Raw genomic sequence first — 26,115 nt, 5'->3', positions numbered from 1 at the left:
TTGTATATATGTACCACTTCTTCTTTATCCTCTCATCTATTTATGGGCACTAGGATTGCTTACATATCTTAGCTATTGTAAATAACTATGGGGTGTGTATGTATCTTTTCAAATTAGTGTTTTGGACTTCTTCAAATATATACCCAGAAGTGGAATTTTGGGGGCATAAGTTACTTTTGTTTTCAGTTTTTTATGAACCTCTGTGCTCTCCTCAGAGTGGTTGCTCCAATTTGCAATCCCACCAATAGTGCACAGGGTTCCCTTTTCTCCACATCTTCACCAACACGTGTTGTTTGTTGATTTATTAATGACTAGGGGCCCAGTGCACCTTGAAAGGAACTGTGGGCTGTGAGGCTGCGTTGGGCACAGGAGAGGGTCTTGGTCCATCCTCCACGCCCCTTCCTTGATCCTCCTGCTGCCCCCCATCCCCGGTCTGCCAGCAGCCCCACTCCCACCGCCACTGCTCCCATGTGCTGATCACTCCGGCCTCACTCACACCCACTGATAGCATGAAGCAATTGGGGCCGGCACCAGCAGTGGGTGCAAGCTGGGCCAGCACAGTCAGCAGGTGGGAGTGGCGGCTGCTGCCCTGATTGCCCCTCAGGAGCAGGGGGAGGTGGAGAAGCCCTGAGGGTGATCAGGGCTGGCAGCTGCCACTCACACCCGCTGACGGAGCCAGCAGTGGGTGCAAGCGGTGGCTCAGGCTCCAGCACCGGCAGCAGCAGGTGAGAGCACTGGGTGGGACCATGGTGTGCGGGAGCAAAGAATTTTCAGTAACCACCAGAGGCTAGCCCCAATGACAGTGACTGGTGTCCCGCCTGGGTTTGGCAGCCCTGCTCACCTGCTCCACCATCCCGCCACAGCGGACGCCCACATGTTCCATGCTCTGCCACCTACTTCCCATGCTCACCATGTTCCACACGTGCCCCCTGGTGGTCAGTGCACGTCATAGCCACCGGTTGTTCGGGTGTACCACTGTTTGGTCTATTTGCATATTAGGGTTTTATATATATAGACTAGAGGCCCAGTGCATGAAATTCATGCACTGGAGGTGTGTCCCTCAGCCCAGCCTGCACACTCTCCAATCTGGGACCCCTTGGGGGATGTCCTACTGCCAGTTTAGGCCAGATCCCTGTGGTATCGGGCCTAAACTGGCAGTTGGACATCCCTCTCACAATCCGGACTGCTGGCTCCCAACTGCTCACCTGCCAGCCTGCCTGATCACCCCCTAACCACTCCCCTGCCAGCCTGATCAATACCTAAATGCTTCTTTGCTGGCCTGAACGCCCCCAACTGCCCTCCCTGCTGGCCTGGTCACCCCCAACTGCCCTCCCATGTTGCCTGGGTCGCCCCCAACTGCCCTCTCCACAGGCCTGGTCCCCCTAACTGCCCTCCCCTGCTGGCCTGGTCACCCCTAACTGCCCTCCCCTGCTGGCCTGATGGCCCACAACTGCTCTTGAGGAGTCCCAGATTGGAGAGCGTGCAGGCTGGGCTGAGGGATACCCCCCCCCCCCGCAAGAATTTTGTGCACCAGGCCTCTAGTATATGGTATAAGAAGGCATTTTGTTTTCACTTTTTTGTATGTATCTATCCAATTTTCCCAACACCATTTATTGAATAGACTCTCTTTACCCCATTGTATATTGTTGCCTCCTACTAGTTGATCATATATGCCTGGGTTTATTTTTGGGCTCTCTATTCTGTTCCACTGATCTATACATCTGTCTTCATGCCAGTACCTTGCTGTTTTTATTACTATAGACTTGTAGTATAGTTTGATATCAGGTTGCATTATACCTCCAACTGTGTTCTTTTTTTCTCAAGATTGCTGTGGCTATTTGGGGGTCTTTTGGGGTTCCATATAAATTTTAGGATTATTTGTTCTGGTTTTGAGAAAAATGTCATTGGTATTTTGATAGGAATTGTACTGAATTTATATATTTCTTTGGTAATATGAACATTTTAATTATGTTAATTCTATCTATCCATGAGCACAATATATGCTTCCATTTATTTGTACCTTTTACATTTTCTTTCTTGCTGTCTTACAATTTTCCAAGTACAGGTTTTTTTTTTTACTTCCTTGGATAATTTATTCCTAGGTATTTTATTATCTTAATGTAGTTGTAAATGGGATTGTTTTCTTATTTTCTCCTTTTGGTAGTTCATTATCGGTGTATAAAAGTGCAACTAATTTCTGAATATTGATTTTGTGTTGTACTACTTTACTGAATTTGTCAGTTCTAGTACTTTTTTTGTGGAACCTTTAGGGTTTTCTCTATATAGTTTCATCTCATCTACAAATATGACATCTTTAGTTCTTTCTTTTCAATTGAGATGCCTTTTATGTCTTTCTCTTGTATTGATGTGGCTAGGACTTTCACTACTGTGTTGAATAAACCTTGTCTTGCTTCTGGTTTCAGGGAAAATGCTTTTACTTTTCCCCATAGGGTATGACGTTACCTGTGGGTTTGTCATATGTGCCCTTTCATTATATTAAGATATGTTCATTCTATTCCCACTTTGCTCAGAGTATTTTTATCATAAATGTGTGTTGGATTTTGTCAAATGCTTTTTCTGCATCTATTAATATGATCATATGATTTTTATCTTTCATTTTGTTTATGTGATGTATAACTTTAATTGCTTTGCAGATATTGAACCAATCTTTCATCCCAGAAATAAATCTCACTTGATCATGGTGTACAATCTTTTTAATTTATTGCTGAATTTATTCCTTGATATTTTGTTGAAGATTTTTGCATTTGTGTTCATTATGGATATTGGCCTATAATGTCCTTGTTTTACAATGTCTTTGTCTGGTTCTAGAATCAGGGTAATAGTTTCCTCGTAATACAAACTTGGGAAACTTCTCTCCTCTTGAATTTTTTGGAATAGTTTGAGAACAATAAGTGTTAATTGTTTTGAATGTTTGGTAAAATTCACCTGCAAAGCCATCCAGAACAGTACTTTTGTTTGTTGGAACTATTTTGATTACTGATTCATTTTTGTTGGTAGTATTTGTTTGGTCTGTGCAGATTTCCTGTTTTTTCTTCATTCAGTCTTGGAAGATGGTATGTTTGTAGGAATGTATCCATTTCATCCAGGTTGTCCAATTTGTTGGCATATATTTATTCATAATATTTCCTTACAATCCTTTGTATTTATTTGCTATAAATTTTATATAACTTATGTATTTGGTGTCAGTTGTTACTTTCCTTCTTTCATTTCTGGTTTTATTTATTTAGGTCCTCTCTCTCTTTTTTGATGAGTCTGGTTAAATTTTTACCAATTTTATTTATCTTTTCAAAGAACCAACTTTTGGTTTTATTTATCTTTTGTATTATATTTTAAAACTCTACTTTGTTTTTCTGCTCTGATCTTTATTATTTCCTTCCTTCTACTCACTTTGGGCTTTGTGTGTTATTCCTTTTCTAGTTCCTTTAAATGTAACATTAGATTGTTTATTGTTTCTTGAAGTAGGCCTGTACTGCTCTGAATTCACCTCTCAGGACTACTTTCCTTTTATCCCATAGATTTTGTGTCATTCTGTTTTCATTTTCATTTGTCTCAAGGTAGCATTTTATTTCTTTCTTGATCTCATTGTTAACACATTCATTTCTTAGTAGCATATTATTTGGCCTCCATGTGGTTGTGTGTTTTTTGTTTTTTTCTTGTAATTGATTTCTAATTTCATGCCATGCTGGTCAGATAAAATGCATAGTATGATTTTAATCCTCTTATTTATTAAGACTTGTATTGTGACATGACATGTAGGTCTATCTTAGAAAATGTTCTATGTGCACTTGAAAGAATGTATATTCTGCTGATTTGGGATGAAATGCTCTAGAAATATTAATTGAATCCTTCTGGTCTAATGTGTCCTTTAAGGACAGTGTTTTCTTATTGATTTTATATCTGGAAGATCTAGCTATTGATGTCAAAGGGTATTAAAATCCCCTATTACAGCTGTATAACTGTTGATCTCCCCATTTATGTCCATCAATATTTGCTTTATATAACTATGCTCCTAACACAGGTGTTGGGAGCATAGATGTTTACAAGGGTTATATCTTCTTGTTTGGAGTGATCCCTATATCACTATGTAATTTTTTTCTTTGTCTCTTATCATGGCCTTTGTCTTAAAGTTTATTTTTTGTGATATCAGTATTGCTACCACAGCCTTATTTCATTTCCATTTGCGTGAAATATCCTTTTCTATCCCTTTACTTTCAATCTGTGTGTGTCTTTCAGTCTGAAGTGGGTCTCTTATAGATAACATATCTATGGGTCTTGTTTTCTTATCCATCCAGCTACCCATGTCTTCTGATTGGAGCTTTCTATCATTTTATATTTAAAGTGATTATTTATAGGTATATATTTATTACCATTTTATTATTAATTTTATGTTATTTCTTTTCTTCTTCTTAAATAAGTTCCTTTAACATTTCTTGTAATACTGGCTTGATAGTGATGAACTCCTTTAGCTTTTTCTTGTCTGGGATGTTCTTTATCTCTCCTTCAATTTTAAATTATAGTCTTCCTGTGTAGAGTAGCCTTTGTTGTACATTCTTACTTTTCATCACTTTGAATACGTTGTGCCAATTTCTTCTGGCTTGAAATGTTTTTGTTGAGATATCAACTGACAGTCTTATGGGAGCTCACTTTTAGGTAACTGTCTTTCTCTTGCTGCTTTTAACATTCTCTTTGTCTTTAAACATTGCTATTTCAATTATGATGTGTCTTGGTGTGGGCCTCTTTGGGTTCATCTTGTTTTGAACTCTCTGTGTTTCCTGGAATTGTGTGTCTTTTTCTGTCACCAGCTTATTATTTCATCAAATAGATTCTTAATCCCTTACTCTCTCTCTTCTCCTTCTTTTATCCTTATAATGCAAATGTTGTTATGCTTGATGTTGTCCCAGAAGTCATTTAAACTATCCTCAATTTAAAAAATTTATTTTACTGTTCTGATTTGGTGTTTTCTGCTACCTCGTTTTCCAAATTGGTGATTCAATCTTCTGTTTCATCTAATCTTTTGTTGATTCCTTGTGGTGTATTCTTCATTTCAGTTATTTATTATAGTCATTATTTTAGACTGGTCCCTTATGGTTTTATGTCTTTTTTAATGCTTACTATCTCTTTGTTGACGTTATCATTAACTTCTTTGAGCATCCTTATCACCAGCATTTTGAACTCTATCTAGCAGATTACTTGCCTTCATTTTATTTAGTTCTGTTTTTGAAGATTTCTGCTGTTCTTTCATTTGTGGCATGCTTCTTTTTCTCCACATTTTGGCTGCCTCTCAGTTTGTTTCTGTTTTAAGTAGATCTGCTATGTCTCCCAGTCTTGACAGGATGGCCTTATGTAGTAGGTGTCCTGTGCAGCCCAGTCTCCCTCATCACCTGACTTGAGTGCTCCAGGAGTCTCCCTTTTATGGGTTGTGTGTTCCCTCCTATTGTAGTTTAGTCTTGATTGCTGTTGGCACATCAGTGATTGGATTGATCTTCAGACTAACTGGCTATGAGGATTATCCATGACTACAGTGTATCAGCAGCTGTGTAAGGGCTTACCCACAAAGCAGGATTCACCTCAGTAAGGTTTGCTGCCTGTTGAGACTATCCTTTGGGTGTGCCACTTGCAGAGCTAACCAGTTGGTGCTCTGTTGTGTTTGGAAGCTGGACACCAGGTGTGTTGATCATGGGACCTCTTGGGACAGGATCTGGCACAGGCCAATGTCAGATGCTACCTCTGACTGGCCTGGGGCTACCTTTAGGAGCAATAAATTTCTGACAGTTGGTACCTGTCTTTGCTGGGACTGGATGCATGTAGGAGAGGCCACACTGTTGAGGCTGGCTGCCACCACTACTGGGTCTGGGGCAGGTCAGCAAAAGGTCCAAGGTATCCTGAGACCTGCTGTAGCCTGAAACTACCTGTAAGGTTCAGCCACTGAAAGAGCCTTGGGCAGTACTCAGGTTGGGTGAGGCAGGTTCTCAGGGAGTCACCATGATGGGGTGAGTGGTGTTCACAGGGTTAATGCAGATTCATATTTGGTGCCAGTTCTGAGTATGAGGCCACTCAGCAAATGTCTCAGGATACACCAAGGCTGTTTCCACCAGTCTGAGGCCCATGGACCTTTGGGGTAGGGCGGAGTCTCAGGGACTCCTCAGGGTGGAGTGAATGGATTTACTAGGCTAATGCAGATTCAGGTTGGCCATGTGGGAGGAGGGCTCAAAACAGGGACAATGGTGGCCATCCCTTCAGCCCTCGCCCTGAACCCACACAACTCAGTTTCTCCCTGTATGTCTCTGGTGCCCCTGAGGGAGCCCATTGTGAGTGCCTGCAAGGAAGAGTTTATTCATGATCTTTTTAATGGTATGCCTGTTTTCCCAGCAGCCTTCTGTCTCACCAGACAGATGGAATAACCACTGATTTTTACAGTCAGATGTTATAGGGGCTCTTCTTCACAGTACTGGAGTTCTGGGCTGGTGAGCCAATTGTAGGATCCCTCACTCCTTAGGGGGTACTCCTGCAGCTGAGATGTCCCTCCAGATTCTCAACCTCCATGTGTGGGTGTGGGGCCAGCCTGTTTTGCATCTTGGTTCCTCCTATCAGTTTCTACATAGCTTTTAAAAATATTTTTAGTTGTAAGACTTCTGTTATGCTACTCTTAAAACGGTTATCCAGGTTGATTGTTTTAAAATTTAGTTATAATTTTGATGTGATCATGGGGGGAGGTGAGTATAGTGTCTACTCTGCCATCTTGACCAGATCTTCTTATCTCCTCTTGTAAGCTTTTTTTGTTGTTGCTGTTATTTTGAAATTGTCATTTGGTTATTTTTCCCAGCTTTATTGATGTATAATTGACAAATAACATTGTATATATTTGAAATATACAGTGTGGTAATTTGATGTACTTATATATTGTGAAATGATTAACACAATTCAAATTAATTGACAAATGCATTACCTCACATAGTTACCTTCTTGTGTGTATGTGTGAGAATGCTTAAGATCTACTCTCTTACTAATGTGTTTGTATTTCTCTGTTTGAGTTCTTTCACTTAGCATAATGTTCTCTAGGTTCATCCATGTTGCTGCAAATGACATGATTATCTTTTTTTATAGACTCTTGTTTATGGCTGAATAATATTTCTATATATGACATTTTTTAATCCATTCATCTTTCTACAGACACTTAGTTTGCTTTCATTGCTTGGCTATTATGAATAATACAATAATTGTGGCGAGCAGATATCTTTTGAGATCATGCTTTTGTTTACACCAGGTAAATGTCCAGAAGTGGGATTTCTGGATCATATGATAGTTCTATTTTTAATTTGATGAGGAAACTCTTTAGTGTTTTCACGGTGGCTGTATCAATTTATAGTCCCACCAACTATGCACATGGGTTCCCTTTTCTCCAAATCCTTGCCAATAATCCTATTTTTTTTGTTGTTAATAGCCATCCTAATAGGCATGAAGTGGTATCTCATTGTAGTTTGATTTGCATTTTTCTAATGATGTTAAGCATTTGTATGACTTCTTTAGGAAAATGTCTACTCAGGTATTCTGCCCATTTTTTATTGGATTATATGCTATTGAATTGGATCAGTTCCTTATATATTTTGGATGTTGTGGGAGTGATGCAGTGTGAATTCTGTGACTATATCAGAAAATGTGATTTCCATTTTCACTTTGCTTGCTGGCCCACTGTATAACACATTTAACTACCCTGAAGACACTGGACAATGAGGAAGCCATTCATGTGGACAGGCCACATGTAGGCACTTTGGTTGGCACTTTTAGTCTTTGAGTTTCCCTATCCCAGGCACCAGGCATTTGAGTGAATAAGACTTTAGATAATTCCAGCCCCTGGCCATCAAATCACCCAGCCTTCAAGTTTTTCCAGTGAAGGTGTCAGACATTACGGGAGTAGAGAAAACTGTCCTCATTGTGCCCTTTCTAAATTCCTGACTGACTGATTTCATGGGCATAAAATTATGGTTGTTTTAAGCTACTAAATTAGGCAGTCATTTATAACAGTGTGCTTGAAATATTTCATAATGTTTTCCAATTTGTATTTATTTTTAAATTGAGGTATATTTGACATACAACATCATATTAGTTTTAGGTGTACAACATAAGGATTCAATATTTGTGTATATTGCAAAATGAACACCACAATAAATCTAGTTAACTTTTGTTACTATACATCGTTACCAAAATTTTTTCCTTGTGATGAAAGTGTGTAATAACTACTCTCTTGGTATCAAATATACAATATGTATTATTAACTATCATTGTCATGCTGTACATTACATTACAGGAACATGGCTTATGTATTTTATAGCAGGAAGTTTGTACCTTTTGATGTCCTTGACCCATTCAACAATCCCCCATAGCCTTGCTTCTGGCAATCACCCATCTGTTCTCTGTATTTATGAACTCAGTTCTTTATTTATTTCATAATATAAAAGAAGACCACTAAAACAACCAGTTCCCCTCTCTTGCTGCTACTTCCAATTTAAATTTTGTCAAGAGCTAAGATTATACCCCAAGTATAGGTAGCCATGTTATGATGCCATTTGAAGGGCACTAAATCTTCAAAATCCATCACCTCATTCTAATGTCTAACATTTCCCCAATCAAAATTGGTCTGAAGGCTTTTACCTCTAATAGTCCACTATTAAAAAGTAAATAATCTTCCAGAAAGCATGCCGGTGGGGGACAAGCAAGGAGGGCATTTGACCTGGGCATCATATTCACAAAGTGCTTCACATTTAGACTTTTGAAGTTATCACCAAATGAATTTCTAGTGTACAGTGATTAATCATATAACTTTAAAATTCTGTCTTATCATCAGTCCCACTACTTGTACTGCACTGTGAATTGATATTTTAATATAAATCTGTAAATTACCTTGTGACTAGAACAATATATTGTAAAACATTGCCATCTGTGGTAGAACATTTAAATTAGCATTAAGCTTTACGGTATGAGTGACTCATGGTCATCAGTCAAATCCTTAATTGGCATAATAGTCTCTTATATAAAAAAATCCTGTGACATTATTTAGCTGCAAAAATTCCAAACTTTTGCATCTGTCAAAAATACATAAATCATTAACTCTGTGAGCATATAGAAACAAATTAATGGCCCCGGCCAGATAGCTCAGTTGATTAGAGCATTGTCCCAATATGCCAAGGTTGTGGGTTCAATCCCCAGTCAGGGCACATATAAGAGTCAACAAATGAATGCATGTATAAGTGGAACAACACAGTGATGTTTCTCTCTCTGTGTCTCTGTCTCTGTCTCTCTCTCTTCCCTTTCCTTTCCTCTCTCTCTAAAATCAATCAATAAATAAATAAATTTTAAAGGAAAAAATAAACAAATTAATGTATTTTTTATTTTACTTTCAAGTGCAATTGTGTGCCATGTAAACATTGAAAATATAGCACAATTTGAGTAACCTGTTTGGTATTTAAAATATATATGTATGGGGAATCTTAGTACCTGGAAATGGCCCCTGTGAGTCTGGGTCTCTGAGAAGCCCTAGATAACACTAAAAGATACCATTTTGGAAGGTATGAGGGATAAAGCTTAATCATGGAGTTTTATGCAGGAATTATCTTTGAAATCCTTTCTAACCTTGAGGTCTAATGAGCATTTGAATCAATAAGGCCCCTGAGAGAGAAGCGTGGGTCACATGATTGGGAAGGACTAGAAACTGAAAAGTTCTTCTGTGAAATATTCATTTCTCTAAGTTTTGCCTGGGGCTTCCAGAGGAAAGGACCACTGGGGTCTGGGACAGACTGGATGAGCCTTTACTAAATATGAATGTCCTGATGCAAAATTTAACTCCCTTCTGTGAATCCCAACAGGGTAGCAGCACACAGGGTTACTATGGCTACTGCTCTATTGCACAAGCTCCTGTCTGATGCCTGGAAAGGGTGTGTACCAGACTGTGGTCAGCCCATTCCCTGCAACTCTAGCTTTGCCTCAGAAGTTCCCTAATCCACTAGGCAGTGAAGGCCACCAGATGGCTCTACTCAGCGTGCTGTCTGGGCCTCAGAGAAGGACCCAAGGAACCTCAACATGCAGCTGTTTCTGCTGATACTGCCCCCTTGTGTCCTAGGAGGAGAAGCAATTGCTTCCTGAGAGAACAAACAGCTCCTCCACCCTCCTTTCAAAGGGAGAGAGCCCTCCCAATAAATGGGGTAACTTGGTGGCCTCCAGCCCCACCTTCCTCTGGCCCAGAGTCCCCAAGAACTGCTGGGTAAAGATTGACCTCTTCGGTACCATCTCACACCTGTTAGAATGGTTATCATCAACAAATCAAACGACAAGTTCTGGTGAGGATGTGGAGGAAAAGGAGCCCTCGTGCACTGCTGGTGGGAATGCAGACTGGTGCAGCCACTCTGGAAAACAGTATGGAGTTTCCTCAAAAAATTAAAAATAGTTCTCAAAACAGCTTGGTACTGGCATAAGAACAGACATATAGATCAATGGAATAGAATAGAGAATCCAGAAATCGACCCAAAACACTATGCTCAATTAATATTTGACAAAGGAGGCAAGAGCATACAATGGAGTCAAGACAGTCTCTTCAATAAATGGTGTTGGGAAAATTGGACAGATACATGCAAAAAAATGAAACTGGACCACCAACTTACACCATACACAAAAATAAACTCAAAACGGATAAAGGACTTGAATGTAAGATCGGAAACCATAAAAATATTAGAGGAATCCACAGGCAGCAAAATCTCAGACATATGCTGAAGGAATTTCTTCACTGATACTGCTCCTAGGGCAATGGAAACTAAAGAGAAAATAAACAAATGGGACTACATCAAAATAAAAAGCTTCTGCACAGCAAAAGAAACCATCAACAAAACAACAAGAAAGCCCACTGCATGGGAGAACATATTTGCCAATGTTATCTCAGATAAGGGTTTAATCTCCAACATCTACAGGGAACTGATACAACTTAACAAAAGGAAGATAAACAATCCAATAAAAAAAATGGGTAACAGACTTAAATAGATACTTTTCAAAAGAGGACATAAGAAAGGCCAATTGACATATGATAACATGCTCAAAGTCACTAATCATCTGAGAGATGCAAATCAAAACGACAATGAGGTACTACCTCACACCTGTCAGAATGGCTATCATCAACAAATCAACAAACAATAAGTGCTAGCAAGGGTGTGGAGAAAAGGAACCCTTGTGCACTGCTGGTGGGAATGCAGACTGGTGCAGCCACTGTGGAGAACAGTATGGAGTTTCCTCAAAAAACTAAAATTGGAACTCCCATTTGACCCAGTGATTCCACTTCTTGGAATATATCCCAAAAAACTAAAAACACCAATCAGAAAGGATATATGCACCCCTATGTTCATAGCAGCACAATTCACCATAGCTAAGATTTGGAAACAGCCTAAATGCCCATCAGCATATGAGTGGATTAGAAAACTATGGTATATCTACACAATGGAATGCTACGCTGCCTTAAAAAAGAAGGAATTCTTACCATTTGCAACAGCATGGATGGGACTGGAGAACATTATGCTAAGTGAAATAAGCCAGTCAGTGAAAGAGAAATATCACATGACCTCACTCATTTCCTATCTAATAATAGAGTAATATGCAAATTAACCATACCTCCGCAACAAAATGGCGGTCCCCATAGCCACAAGATGGCGGCACCCAGTCACCTCAGCCCTGCTGCTGGAGTGTCTGGTCTGTCCAACCAACACACAGAGGCTGGAGAGCAGGGCATGGCGGCTTCCTCAGCGCGGCAGCGGGGAAGCCCCAGACCCTGCAGACAGAGCCTGGAGAGCAGGGTATGGCGGTTTCCTCAGTGCAGCAGCGGGGAAGCTGCCAGGCCCTGCAGACAGAGCCTGGAGAGCAGGGCCTGGCGGCTTCCTCAGCGAGGCAGCAGGGAAGCCCCAGGTCCTGCAGACAGAGCCTGGAGAGCAGGGCATGGTGGCTTCCTCAGCGTGGCAGCGGGGAAGTCCCAGGCCCTGCAGGCAGATGCCGAAGACCAGGGCCTGGCGGCTTCCTCAGTGGGGCAGCGGCTTTACAGAGCCCAGAGAGCAGGGCATGGAGGCTTCCTCAGCGCGGAAGCGGGGAAGCCCCAGGCCCTGCAAACAGAGCCGGGACAGAAGGGCATTTTGGCTTCCTAAGCATGGCAGTGGGGAAGCCCCAGGCCCTGCAAACAGAGCCCGAGAGCAGGGCATGGCTGCTTCCTTAGAGCAGAGGCAGCGGGAACACCCCCAGGCCCAGCAGACAGAGCCAAGACAGCAGGGCTTGGGGGCTTCCTTAGTGTGTCCCTGTCGGCGAAGCCCCCAGGCCTGGCAAACAGAGCACACTGCAGGGCATTGGGGCTTCCTTTGCATAGTGCATGGCAGGAGCAGGCAGAGAGTGGACAGCACGGCATGGGGACTTCATCTCCATGGCTGCAGGGAAACCTCCAGGCCCTGCAGAGAGCAGAGAACCGTGGGGAGTGGGCCTAAGCCATCAGTAGGACATCCCCTGAGAGCTCCTGGATTGTAGAGGGTGCAGGTTGGGCTGAGGGACCCCCTTGCATGAATTTCGTGCACCGGGCCTCTAGTATGGATAATAAAGAACATTATAACCTGATGAACAAAAAGATAGATACAGAAGCAGAGAAGCATTGAACAGACTGTCAAATTACAGAGGGAAGGCTAGGGAGGGAGGAGGGAGGTAAAAGATCCATCAAAGGACCTGTATGCATGCATATAAGCATAACCAATGGACACAAGACACTAGGGGGTGAGGGCATGTATGGGAGTGGGGTGTGGGGCAATGGGGGATATGGACACATGTAATACCTTAATCAATAAAACACACACACACACACACACACAAAAAAAAAAAACACACTCCAATTTGACCCTGTAATCCTGCTTCTAGGAATATATCCCAATAAATCAGAAACACCAGTCAGAAAGGATATATGCACCCCTATGTTCATAGAAGCACAATTTACAATAGTCAAGATTTGGAAACAGCCTAAGTGCCCATCAGCAGATGACTTTGTTAAAAAAACTGTGGTACATCTACACAATGGAATACTATTCTGCGGTAAAAAAGAAGGAATTTCTACCATTTGCAACAGCATGGATGGACCTGGAGAGCATTATGCTAAGGGAAATAAGTCAGTTGGTGAAAGATAAATATCACATGATCTCACTCATTTGTGGAATATAATGAACAACATAAACTGATGAACAAAAATATAGCCAGAGGAAAAAATATTTTAGAATATAATATAAGTAATCCTGTTATTTGCAGATTTTTAATATTTCCTACCACTTTTGTGATATTATACTATGTCAGTACAGTTTTGGTAATATTAGTATAATTAAAATATTTTCTTGAAATATTAATATTTATTGTATGTTAAAAAAATTAACCTCTTCTATGTGCCCTTCTTTCCCTCTTTTTTTAAAAATATATGTTTTATTGATTTTTTCCAGAGAGGAAGGGAGAGAGATAGAAAGTTAGAAACATCAATGAGAGAGAAACATCAATCAGCTGCCTCCTGCACTCCCCCTACTGGGGATGTGTCTGCAACCAAGGTACATGCCCTTGACCAGAATCGAACCTGGGACCCTTCAGTCCACAGGCCAATACTCTATCCACTGAGCCAAACCAGTTAGGGCTCTTCTTTCCCTCTTATCTGTGTTCTTCCTCTCACTTCTCTCTTCTCTTCCCTACATCTTTGCCCCTCCCATCTTCTTTCTTACCTGTTTTCTTCTCCCTCCTCCAGCTTTCTGCTTCTCCTCCACCTCTTGGACTTCCCACAAACCCCTCCTCATTTTACTCTTTTATTGCCCTTTATTTGATCCTTTACTCTTTTCTGACTTTCAAAAAAAATCTTTTTCCTTTTCTTTGACTTTCTCTTTTCCTCTTTTTTGTTCTCTGATTACTTATTTTTTTTAGTCTTCCTTTCTGATCTCTGAGTTTAGCTTTATCTACCTTTCTTAACCCAGCATTTGCAAACTAGTGGCTTGTGTGCCAAATTCAGCCCATAGCTGAGCTTTGTTTGGCCTACAGAATAGCTTTTTTCCTAATATTTTTATTTTGCTAACATTAAACAATCATGAGACTTCCTTTTTAAAAATTTTGGATTTTGGACTTTACTTGAAAAACAGAGTCTCTGGTAAACCTGGCCCACATTCCTACAAGGCAACAAATCAGCCAGAGCTGAGCTGGGCTGCATCTGCCTTAGGAAGTACTCTTTATGTACCACAGATACAGCAAGTCTCTTCCCCCCATGCTACCTGGTTGGTCCCTGTAAGTATAAGGATTTCAGTTCCATTATCCTATCTTCTTTCTCTTCATGACTTCTGTTGGGAGATAGTAAACCCACAGGTTAAGCTCCCAACCTTTGAGGTTACTCAGATCTGGAGTACTATTTCAGTTTATCAAATTGTGTGATCTCAGGCAAATCTCCCAACTTCTCTGAACATCACTGTCTTCATCTGTAAAATATGGGGCTATTACTACATTAATGCCTGTCTCATGGGTTTATTGGGGGAAATCAAATGAGATAATGCTTGTAAAGTATTTAGCACAGTGTCTGGCACATAACAATCCCTCAATTAATTAAATTTATTACTTTTTTATTTTATTTATATATGCCCCACTGCTTTTCAGCCTCCCTTATTTCTTTTTTCTTATACCATTCCTTTTGTTTTTCTCCCTTGCCTCTCTGTTCACTTGTACATTTGCATGTGTGCTTGTGTGCATGCATACATGTGTACTTGCATATATGTGTGTGTCTAGACCCTATTATTCTCCTTATTTTTTGCTCTTGTTTCTTTTCTTTCTCTTTCGTCCCCTTCTCTCAATATTTGGAGTTTATTCAAGTATTTATTCTTCCTCCAGTCTTTTTTCCTTCCTTATTTGAGTCCCATATTGCTCCCCCTCCCCATACAGGCATGCCAAAATCCCTCATAAGTTTATAAATATGAAGTCCTAGTATTATAAAATATCAGTATATATAATATTAAGATATTTATCATTGCCAGACATTCAAAGATATCTGGATGGGTAAGAGGTAGTAAAAGCTGTAAATCTAAGATCTTCCTTTGTGAGGCAAGAGAAAAGCAAGAATGATGCATCCTCTCTTCTAGAATTTTCAGGCTGTAGTACAACAAGCTCAATGCTATAGTCTGAGCTCTCCCCTCTCTTCAAGACAGTGTAATCCCTATGAACCCTTTAAAATTTTTATTATGAAATAGTAAAAATATATAAAAGTTATGTATACCTTCTTGTTTAACCACCACACAGCATAAGAAATAAAATATTACCACTACAGTTGGAGCCCCCTGTGTGCCACTCTCTGATCACACCTCTTCCTTTATCTTCAGAGGTTACCTCCGTTCTAAATTGGATGAGTATCACTATATGGATTTTTTAAATTCTTTTACTACATATGTATATAACATCAGGAGGCCTTTTAAGGGCTTTGTCAGGTCCCTAGTAGCAGGGTTGCACCATTTGTGCAGAGGTGACAGAAAGTGAGGGTTTTGGTGATTCTTTGGGGCAGACAACTTTCAGTTTCACATGCAGTCTATGTGATATAGGTTGCCAATAGTTTGCAGAGTGTGGTGGTTAAGAATATGGACGCTGCAACCACATTGACTGAATCTGAATCCCAATGCTGTAGTTCCTACCTATATGACCATGTGAAGTCTTTAGAATAGTACCCAATACATACTATGTGCTCGATAACGTAAGGTTTTGATTAGTAATAGTAAAGGCCACTTTCTAAATAATGAAGATGAATGCCTTCTTACTTTAACATCAACAAAGAGAGGTTTTAGATAGATACTGGATTCTCTCTGTGACTCTAAATGGGAGAAGAAATTTGATGGTTCTGAGTGAAATTGATCCAGAGTAACAGCAGTCTGAGTCCTGCCTTCTCTTCTTTTGGTACCTTACAAGGTGTTTGATTCTTACAACAGAATTCCTGTAGACCCCTTTATATTTATTTTAAGAGTATATTCCTGATAAGAACTTGGAGATTGAACTGTAGAATGATGATGCTGTGATAATGGCTATGCAATAATGACAAAGCAAGCTTTGATCCATCACTTATTCCTCCCCTGGGGGAAAAAAAGACCAACCACAAAGAACAATAAAAATAGAAACAAACAATGGATTCATCCTAATTTATTACTGTGGGCTTTGAGATTTGATTCTGGGATCCTGGGAGTATGATCATTTTTGCCACTGACATACATGGAAAAGTTGATATTGGGAATCAATTTAGAGCAGAAGACCCTAAGTTTAGGTACTTTGAGCTGAAAATGATGAGATGGACTGTGTGAATGGAAATGCTCTCTAAGCAGCACTATAAAGTAGGAAAGCAATGGCTCCATTTACTAATTGATCAAATAAAAGTTCAGGAAAATGAAGTAATTTGCTCAAAATAAACAGCAATGGTTCTTCAATTTTAGTTGTATCAATGGTCTTGATTGGGCTCAGCAATCTGAATTTTAAATACTATTTCAAGTGGCTCTGTTCAGGTCGTCTTTGCACAGAGCACATTTTGAAAACTTATAATACATGCTATGAGAAATATTCAGGTGGGGAAGAGGTTAAGGTTATAGAATGATGCAAAGGATAGGAGGTCAAAGACCAAATCAGCCAGCTCCTCACAAATGTTTGCTGGGTAGCAACCCAATTAAACCCAACTAAACCCGGGATTTGATTGATAAATGAGTCCAGTCCCTTCCTTCCATTCCAATTCAGTCTTCTATGGCTTGACTGGGTAATTGATCTTATCATCTCATATTTTGTTGCTGGAATCTGGCTTGGGGGATATGGGGAGTAATAAATACTTGAGCACAGAGGAGTATTTGGTGCATTGATATAGGGCAATTGGGATGGAGATAGGAGCTCTGAGTTTTGCATTGAGGTATCACAGTGTAACAGTTTCAAAGCTTGCTACTTTGAGATATATTTGTCTAGGTCATGGGCTAAAAGATCAGTACTATAGATGTACATTTTAGAGATTTAGCATAGATGATAAGTTATACTGCCATACACAAAATGATTTGGCAATTAAGCTGTTTGTCAGTATGGACTAGTAATCTGGATAATTCAGATCATCCACAATGACTGCATGAACTACATAATTGCTAACTCACAATCTCCCTTCAGACTATTGTAAACATGGTTCCAGTTATCATTTGGGAACCTTGCCTTGGGAAAGAGCAAGGGAAATGCGAAAAGATGCAGATAAAGTGAGTTGTGCTTGAAGAGCCATAGAACTGAGAATTGCTTTGAGAATGTAAATGAAAGGAACACTAGGCCAAAAGAGGCATAGACTGAGGGAAGACAGCTTGAAGCTGATTAAATTTCTGATGAGACCAATAAAAACCACCTATCTCCTCCTCTTCTCTATAATCCACAACCAAGATGTTACTCAATGAAATCAATGGCAAATAAACATGGAACAAGTAAAATGAATTATGTATTCTCATACTATGTGACCCCTCTGTGGCAGTCACTCTGCAAGAAGTTGCAAATGAACATGTTGGGACCATACTTCAAAGTGGATGGGCTAACTTCAAAATCTACTCTATTAACATTTGCCTCTTTAGCCTCAGTTAGGGAGAATTTATCTTTATGCTCAAGTCCATAACTTGGTGTGTGTGGAGGGGGAGGTTCAGCCTCAGGAAAGATTCATGTCTCCTAAGCGCAGTCTACAGTTAACACATACTGTGGGGCTTCTTTCTCTGGTTTGGGTCAATGTGATAGGAGGCTGGATCTGTTTAGATCTCACTTCTCTTGGAGCCTTCTTTAGCTTTGCAGAAGTCATAACTCATAGAATCTCAGGACCACACAATTCAGAGTTGCTGGCATGCTTAAAGTGTTTTAGTTCAACACTATCATTTTTCAGATGGGATTCAGAGCTAGAAAATGACTGACTTAAGGTCACAAGCCTAGTTATGTGCATAGGCAAAGATAAAAATGTAGTCAAACTAGGTTTTTTATGTGGTACAGATAAATTACTCATATGCTTGTCTGAAATAACTAGATCAGTGATTTTTTAACACAAGCTGCAGAAGTGGTATTCAAAATCCTATCTAATAAAAGAGTAATATGCAAATTGACTGTCCCTCCAAGACACAAGATGACCACCCCCATGTGGTCAAAGATGGCTGCCCCCATGTGGACACAAGATGACCACCACAAGATGGCCTGCAGGGGAGGGCAGTTGTGGGCAGTTATGGGTGACCAGGCCAGCAGAGGAGGGCAGTTGGGGGTAACCAGACCGGCAGAGGAGGGCAGTTGGGGAAGACCAGGCCAGCAAGGGAGGGCAGTTGGGGGGGACCCAAGACTGCAGGGGAGGGGAGTTGCGGGGGGGGGAGTACCAGATCTTCAGTGGAGGGCTGTTGGGGAGGACTCAGGCCTACAGAAAGGGCAGTTAAGGGCAATCAGGCTAGCTGGGGAGAAGTTAGGCATTGATCAGGCTGGCAGGGGAGTGGTTAGGAAGTGATCAGGCCTGCAGGCAGAAGCAGGATCAGGCCTAAACGGGCAGTTGGACATCCCTCAAGGGGTCCCAGATTGGAGAGGGTGCAGGCTGGGCTGAGGGACAACCCCCCCGTGCACAAATTTTGTGCACCGGGCTTCTAGTATTTAATAATGGGTATAGTACTGGGCACTGACTAATTAGAATGGAATCTGGAGAAATACTGAAGCAGGGTTCTGGAGGACTCCTGCTGGACCAGGCATTATTAATACCTTTTAGTTACTGATTGTGGAGAATTCTGGGGGTTCTGGAATGGAAGAGATGAGATGTCAGGGCATTTGTATCTCAGTGCATTTACCAACTTCTTTGAAACTATCTCTCAATATCATCACAACATGTATGGCTATACCAGTGAATCCTAATTGAGTTATCTACTTTTCTTGGCCTGTACACTAGAATAATTTAGGAAGCCTTTAAAAATATCAATGCCTAAGTAATTTTAATGTGCAGCCAAGAATCAAAACCACTGTACTAGATGTTCTTGGCATCTAGTTCTGGAGATTTTGGAGAACTATTTCCTTTAAGTTTAGCTCATAGCCATCACTCAGGAACATAACTAGGATGAGAATCAGTGATCAAGCCTGTTGGACTTCTTCTAAGACCTCTGGACTTAATATTGGTTTCTAAATAAACATTTCATGGCTTGTCTGGGAAGGCTCCGATGATACTGCCTAGGCCCCACTTTCTGTACAAACTGTCTCTGCAATAAACTGAATTAATCATATTTGGTCTGGATAGAAGATAAAACAAAAACTGCACACAAGGACATCATCTTTCACTATGCAAATGAAGATCAACACCGTTGTGTGTCCATTGCATTTCCCCCTGTGCTGTGAGCTTGTATCTTCTCCCGAGAAGGGTTTTGTAGTCTGGGACTGGAGGTTCCATCAATTGGGGCAGGGCCCTTGAAGAGATTCAGTGGAAAAGCTGACTCCATATCTTATCATTAGAGGACAGTCTGAAATGGAGTTAGTGATGGATATGGGACTAATGGGATACATGGGGGAGGGGAGTAAGAAGTGTGAAGGCACAGGTTATAACTTAGGGAACAAAATAGGAAGGGGAAAGTCAAATACTGAATATGGGTGAGCAAGGAAAAGTCAGACACAGGAAGTGATGTAGAGAGATAAGGGATACTTCTTGATGAATCCCATCCACCCTTGGCTTTTTTCTTCAACATTTCACTATCAATATTTTTAAACATACAGAAAAGTTGGAAAAATTTAACAGTGAATACATATAAACCAAACACTTATATTCTACAATTTACATTATATTTCACTTTGCCTTATTACACACTTTATCTCTTTATTCCTCTATTCACATTCATCACCTATCTTATTATTTAGATATATGTCAAACAATTTTCAGACAACAATAAGCTTCTCCCTAAATATTTTGGCATGTCTATCATGAACTAGAGTCCACATTTTGTTTATGGTACTTTTTTCTTTTTAATTTAAAGTTACATAAACTGAGATGCATAAATCTTATTTGAACTGCTAGTGAGTTATGAAAAATTAATACATGTGTGCAACCCAAACCCCTTTCAAGATATGGAACATGACTATCACTTCAAAAAGTTCCTCATGCCCTTTTCCAGTCAATTCCCATCCTTATCTCTGTCTCAGGCAACCACTGTTTTATTTTTTCACCATATATTAATTTTGCTATTTCTAGAACTATAGATAAATTGACTCAATCTATATTCTTTTTGTATAAAGATTCTTTCATTCAGAATAATATTATTTTTATTGATTTTTAGAGATAAACCAAGTGAGAAGGAGGGAAAGATAAATATCAACATGAGAGTTAGATAGCAATGGGCTGCCTCCTGCACACACCCCAACCAGGGATTAAACCCATAACCTGGGAATTTGCCCTGACCAGGAGTCAGACCAGTGACCTTTCTGTGCATGGGACAATGTCCAACCAATTGAGCTACACTGGCCAAGGCATCAACATAATATTTTTAAGATTCAACCATGCTGTTGTCTGTATCAGTAAGCCATTCATTTTTATTGCTGAACTAGAGGCCAGGTGCACAAAATTCGTGCATGGAGGGGGGTCCCCTCAGCCCAGCCTTCACCCTCTAGAAACAGCTCATGTGCCAAATTGCCCCCAACTGCCCCTCCCCACTGGTCTGGTTGCCCCCAAGTGTCCCCCCCTCCCCCGCTGGCCTGGTTGCCCCATGCAGCCTGCTGTTCAATCATTTGGTCATCCCTCACTAACCCCCTGCCAGCCTGGTCATCCCATGCAGCCTGTGTTCAGTTGTCTATCTGGTTGTTTTGGTCATGACAGCCCCTGACTTTTTATATATTAAGATAGTATGCCATTTTAGGATTATACTACAAATTTTTATCCACTCATCTATTAATGGACACATGAGCTGTTTCTAGGATGGAGGTATTATGAAAAAAATACTATGAGCATTCATATACAAATTTTTGTGTAGACAAATAATTTCACTTTTCTTGGTAAAATACAGAGAAGTAAAGTTTTTCGGTATTAGGGTTGCTATATATTTAGTTTTATAAGTAACTACAAGACATTTTTCCAAAGTGGTTATTCCATTTTACACTCCAACCAAAAATATATGCAAGTTCCAGTTGGTCTACATTCTTGTCAATATTTGGTATGGTCAATCTCTTTAATTATAGCTATTCTTGTGGATATATAATGATATCTCATTGGGATTTTAATTTTCAGTTCCCTAATGACTAATGATTTTGACTATATATTCATGTGCTCATTGACTATTCACATCTTATTTTGTAAAGATTCCATCAAAATACGTTGCCCATTTTTATTAGGTTATTTATTTTTATATCCTGAATATCAGTTATTTTTCACATACATGTTTTGTGAATATTTTCTCCTAGTATGTAACTTATCTATTTTCTTAATGGTATTTTTGATAAAGAAATGCTTTGAATTTTTATGAATCTTCATATATCATTTTTTATTATATGGTTATTGCTGTCTGTGTCCTATCTAAGAAATTTTTGCCTGCCCCCAGATCATAGAGATATAACCCTGTGTTTTCTTTTGAACTATTTATGGCTTAAGGTTCATATTAGACTAGAGGCCCAGTGCATAAAAATTTATGCACTGGAGTGGGGGTCCCTCAGCCCGGCCTGCCCCCTCTCACAGTCTGGGCACCCTTGGGGTGGGAGGTCACCCGGTGATCAGGGGAAGGCAATGCCCCCATCACACCTCTGCTGCTGCCACTGCCAGCAGCACAAGCCTCAGCCAACTCTGGTTACCTGAGCCTCAGGAGGCCCTGGGCAGCTGGGCAGCCACCATCCAAGGCTTGCCTATGCCTTGGGCCAGCCCTGGGCAGCTGAGCAGCCACCATCTGAGGCTTGCCTGTGTTTTGGGCCAGCCCGGGGTGGCTGGGCAGCCGCCATCCAAGGCTTGCCTATGCCTCGGCTGGCCCTAGGCAGCTGAGGGACTGAGGGGACTGGAGGCCTCCGGAGGCAGGCGCATGGAGTGGCCATGTGCCTGCAGCCCTGGCGGGGCTGAGGGGACTGGGCGCCACCATCTTGTGGCTGTGGGTGCTGCCATCTTTGAGGGCATGGCAGTCAATTAACATATTCCCTCCTTATTGGCTTTTGTGAGGGTGTGATGGTCAATTTGCATATTCCGTCTTTATTAGATAGTATATGTGATCCTACTCAAATTAAATTTAGTTTATGGTTTGAGGTAGGGATGAAGGTCCTTTTTTTTTTTTTTCTATTTTGATATCCAGTTTTCCAGTATCATTTGTTTAAAAGACTTTACTAGTATTTCACCATTGGGTTGTTTTGTTACTTATCAAAAATAAAATGATTTTTAGTGGGAATGTGAGTCTGTTTCAGTGCTCTATATTTTGTTCCATTGCTCTATTTGTCAATCCATATGTCAATACCATATGGTCTTAATTATAGTAGTTTTACATTAAACATTGAAATCAAGTAAGTTTTCTGATTTTATTCTTTTTAAGATTGCTTTGGATATCTAGGTCCTTTGCATTTAGAATAAATTTTAGAATTAGCTTGTACATTTCCATAATATGCCAAATGAGATTATATTTAGTATGTCATTGAGTATTTTTAGAATTCCATTTTATATTAAAATATATTTCTTGGCATTTTGGTTATATTTTGTTGCATTATATTTTTAGTGGTTGTCCTAGGGATTACAATATACATCCTTAGCTACTTAATCTTTTACCTTTCCAGATAAAATATAAACTCTTTCATCTGTTTAAGTCAATTTACCTAACCTCTCATCTATATAATATACAGTAGTTGTGAAATATATCATCCCTACATATATATTTAAACCCCACATGATAATATTATAGTCTTTGCTTAAAATAGTTACATGTATTTTAAAAAATAAAGTGAAAAATTATCTTCATATTTTCTAGATATTCACCATTTTTATACTCTTCATTCCTTCTTGAAGATTCCAGTTGTCATCTAGTATAATTTTCCTTTAGCCTGAATAATTCCCTTTATCATTTCTTGTAGTACAGATCTGCTGTACACAAAGTATCTTAGTTTTCTTTGGCTCATTTCACTTTCATTCTTGATGGATAATTTCTCTGCATATAGAATTCTAGGTTAGGAGTTTTTATTTTTCATTCAACACTTCATCATCTCTTGCACTCCATTTTTTTCTGCTAATTCTAACACCTGGGTTGTTTTTATATTACTTGGATTACTTTTCCCTTATATAAGGTATCATTTTCTCTGACTGCTTTAAATATTTTTTATTATCTTTATTTTTCATCAGTTTGACTACAATTCACCTAAGCATGGTTTTATTTATCTTGCTTGGGGTTCACTGAGATTCCTGAATCTGTAAATGTATATATTTTACTAAACCTGGGATATTTTAAGCCATTACTTCTTCAAAAAGTTTTTTTCTGCTTCAATCTCTCTCTCCTATCCTTTTGTAACTCTAATTACATATAAATTAGACCTTTTGATGTTGCCCTACTAATCCTTGAGATTATGTATGAGGTTCTTTTCCCCTCTTACCTTCACATTGAATAATTTATATGGATCTATCTTCAATTTTACTGACTCCTTCCTTTGTCATCTACATTCTGCTATTAACCCAATTTAGTATTTTCAAAATTTCAAATATTGTATTTATCCATTTTATAAATTTTCATTTTTAATTTCTATTTCTCTGCTGAGATTTTCAGTCTGTACATTGATTTAAGGCATATTTTGATTCACTGAATATAGTTATAATAGCTGCTTTAAAGCCTTGCCTACTAATTTCAACATGAGTCATTTCAACATTTTCAACATGAGTCAACATGAAATGTCAGAGCTGGTATTCAGTGAATGTTTTTTCTCTATAGATTGAGAGTAGGAGAGAGAAAATGGGGGACTTGAGAATATAGATAGTTCATTCTAGTTTTTATATAAGGAGAAAAAAATAGAGCCATAGATGGAGAGGGAACTAGAGTCAAGAAAAGGTTTTTGATCTAAAGATGGGAGAAATAACATATTTTTATGCTGTGAGGAAAGATCCAGTAAAGAGAAATTTCTTAACATCTCCATCTATCAGGTTTTCACTACTTTGTGACAATTTTTGAATGCCTGAGGGGTCAGCATCCCTAGCCCCCATATTGTTTAAGGTCGACTATATTCACAAAGTCCATGCTATAATGCGTAATTCAAGCACATATGCATTTATTTTGGGGTTAAGGAACTCTAATGCCTATTAAATATTATATGCTGCATAAATATATGAAGAAATTAAAATTTGAGCCAAATTGATATATTTATTAACATGTACCTAGAGACCATCAGCAGAATTTTGTTTTCCTTTGCTCTTATAGACTATAACACAGACATCAAATGCATCTTTCAGGAGCATCAGAGGGTAGGCAATTGGTAAAATAATATAGTGAGCATACTTTTCTGAAGCAACTACAAAATGGATTAAATATTCAACATATCAGGGAAAGAGATAACAGCAAGGAAGTAGAGAAGAAGGACCAAATGTTTTTCTGTCAAGTATTTTCAGTTGAACTGAAGTCTATCTGACATCAAATGTATGTTAGGAATGGAAAAGAGGGAAGTGAAGTCTATTTTCAGTGGGAATTATTAGCGGCCCAATCTCTTGATATGTTAATATTCAACTGGTGTACAAGTATAAAAATTGGTATAAAATTGCTTCTGAGACTGCCCTTATGATGCCCAAATAACCAGAATGACTAGACAATACAATGAAAAAGTCACTTGGAACTCTTTGCTTGGTTACACATAATCAGAACATCTAGGTGATTTTCACTTCTCAGCCAGTTCCTTGGGTGACAGGCTGACAAAGCCTAACTTTGGTTAATCTTCTTCCCTCCCTCCCTCCCTCCCTCCCTCCCTCCCTCCCTCCCTCCCTCCCTCCCTCCCTCCCTTTCTTTCTTTCTTTCTTTCTTTCTTTCTTTCTTTCTTTCTTTCTTTCTTTCTTTCTTTCTCTTTCTTTCTTTCTTTCTTCTTCCTCCTCTTCTTTCTTTCTTTCTTTCTTTCTTTCTTTCTTTCTTTCTTTCTTTCTTTCTTTCTTTCTTTCTCTCTCTCTTCCCTCTCTCTCTTTCTTTCTCTTTCTTTCTTTCTTTCTTTTCTTTCTTTCTTTCTTTCTTTCTTTCTTTCTCTTTCTTTCTTTCTTTCTTTCTTTCTTTCTTTCTTTCTTTCTCTCTCTCTCTCCCTCTCTCTCTCTTTCTTTCTCTTTCTTTCTTTCTTTCTCTTTCTTTCTTTCTTTCTTTCTTTCTTCTTTCTTTCTTTCTTTCTTTCTTTCTTTCTTTCTTTCTTTCTTTCTCTCTCTCTCTCCCTCTCTCTCTCTTTCTTTCTCTTTCTTTCTTTCTTTCTTTCTTTCTTTCTCTTTCTTTCTTTTCTTTCTTTCTTTCTTTCTTTCTTTCTTTCTTTCTTCCTTCTTCCTTCCTTCCTTCCTTCCTTCCTTCCTTCCTTCCTTCCTTTCTTTCTTTCTTTCTTTCTTTCTTTCTTTCTTTCTTTCTTCCTTCCTTCCTTCCTTCCTTCTTCCTTCCTTCCTTCTTCCTTCCTTTCTTTCTTTCTTTCTTTCTTTCTTTCTTTCTCTCTCTCCCTCTCTCTCTCTTTCTTTCTCTTTCTTTCTTTCTTTCTTTCTTTCTTTCTTTCTTTCTTTCTTTCTCTTTCTTTCTTTCTTTCTTTCTTTCTTTTCTTTCTTTCTTTCTTTCTTTCTTCCTTCCTTCCTTCCTTCCTTCCTTCCTTCCTTCCTTCCTTCCTTCTTCCTTCCTTCTTCCTTTCTTTCTTTCTTTCTTTCTTTCTTTCTTTCTTTCTTTCTTTCTTTCTTTCTTATGCCTATGCCTTGCTTTTGGAAATGGGAACATCTGGGCTTGAATCACAATAATTTTGTCACTGAAGCACAAAGAACACAAAAAGCTAGAGACATTTTGAATGAAACCAAGAATGCCAAACTTCAGCTTTGAGAATTGCTCTTGATGGAGAATCAGCTGACTCTGATTTGCAAATAATCACATTCTTATATTTATGAATAAGTGT

The sequence above is a fragment of the Eptesicus fuscus genome, chromosome 1, assembly GCF_027574615.1.
Source record: "Eptesicus fuscus isolate TK198812 chromosome 1, DD_ASM_mEF_20220401, whole genome shotgun sequence".
In the NCBI taxonomy this organism is placed as follows: Eukaryota; Metazoa; Chordata; class Mammalia; order Chiroptera; family Vespertilionidae; genus Eptesicus; species Eptesicus fuscus.
The sequence above is the reverse complement of the archived record's forward strand: the minus strand, read 5'-3'. Positions refer to the sequence as shown.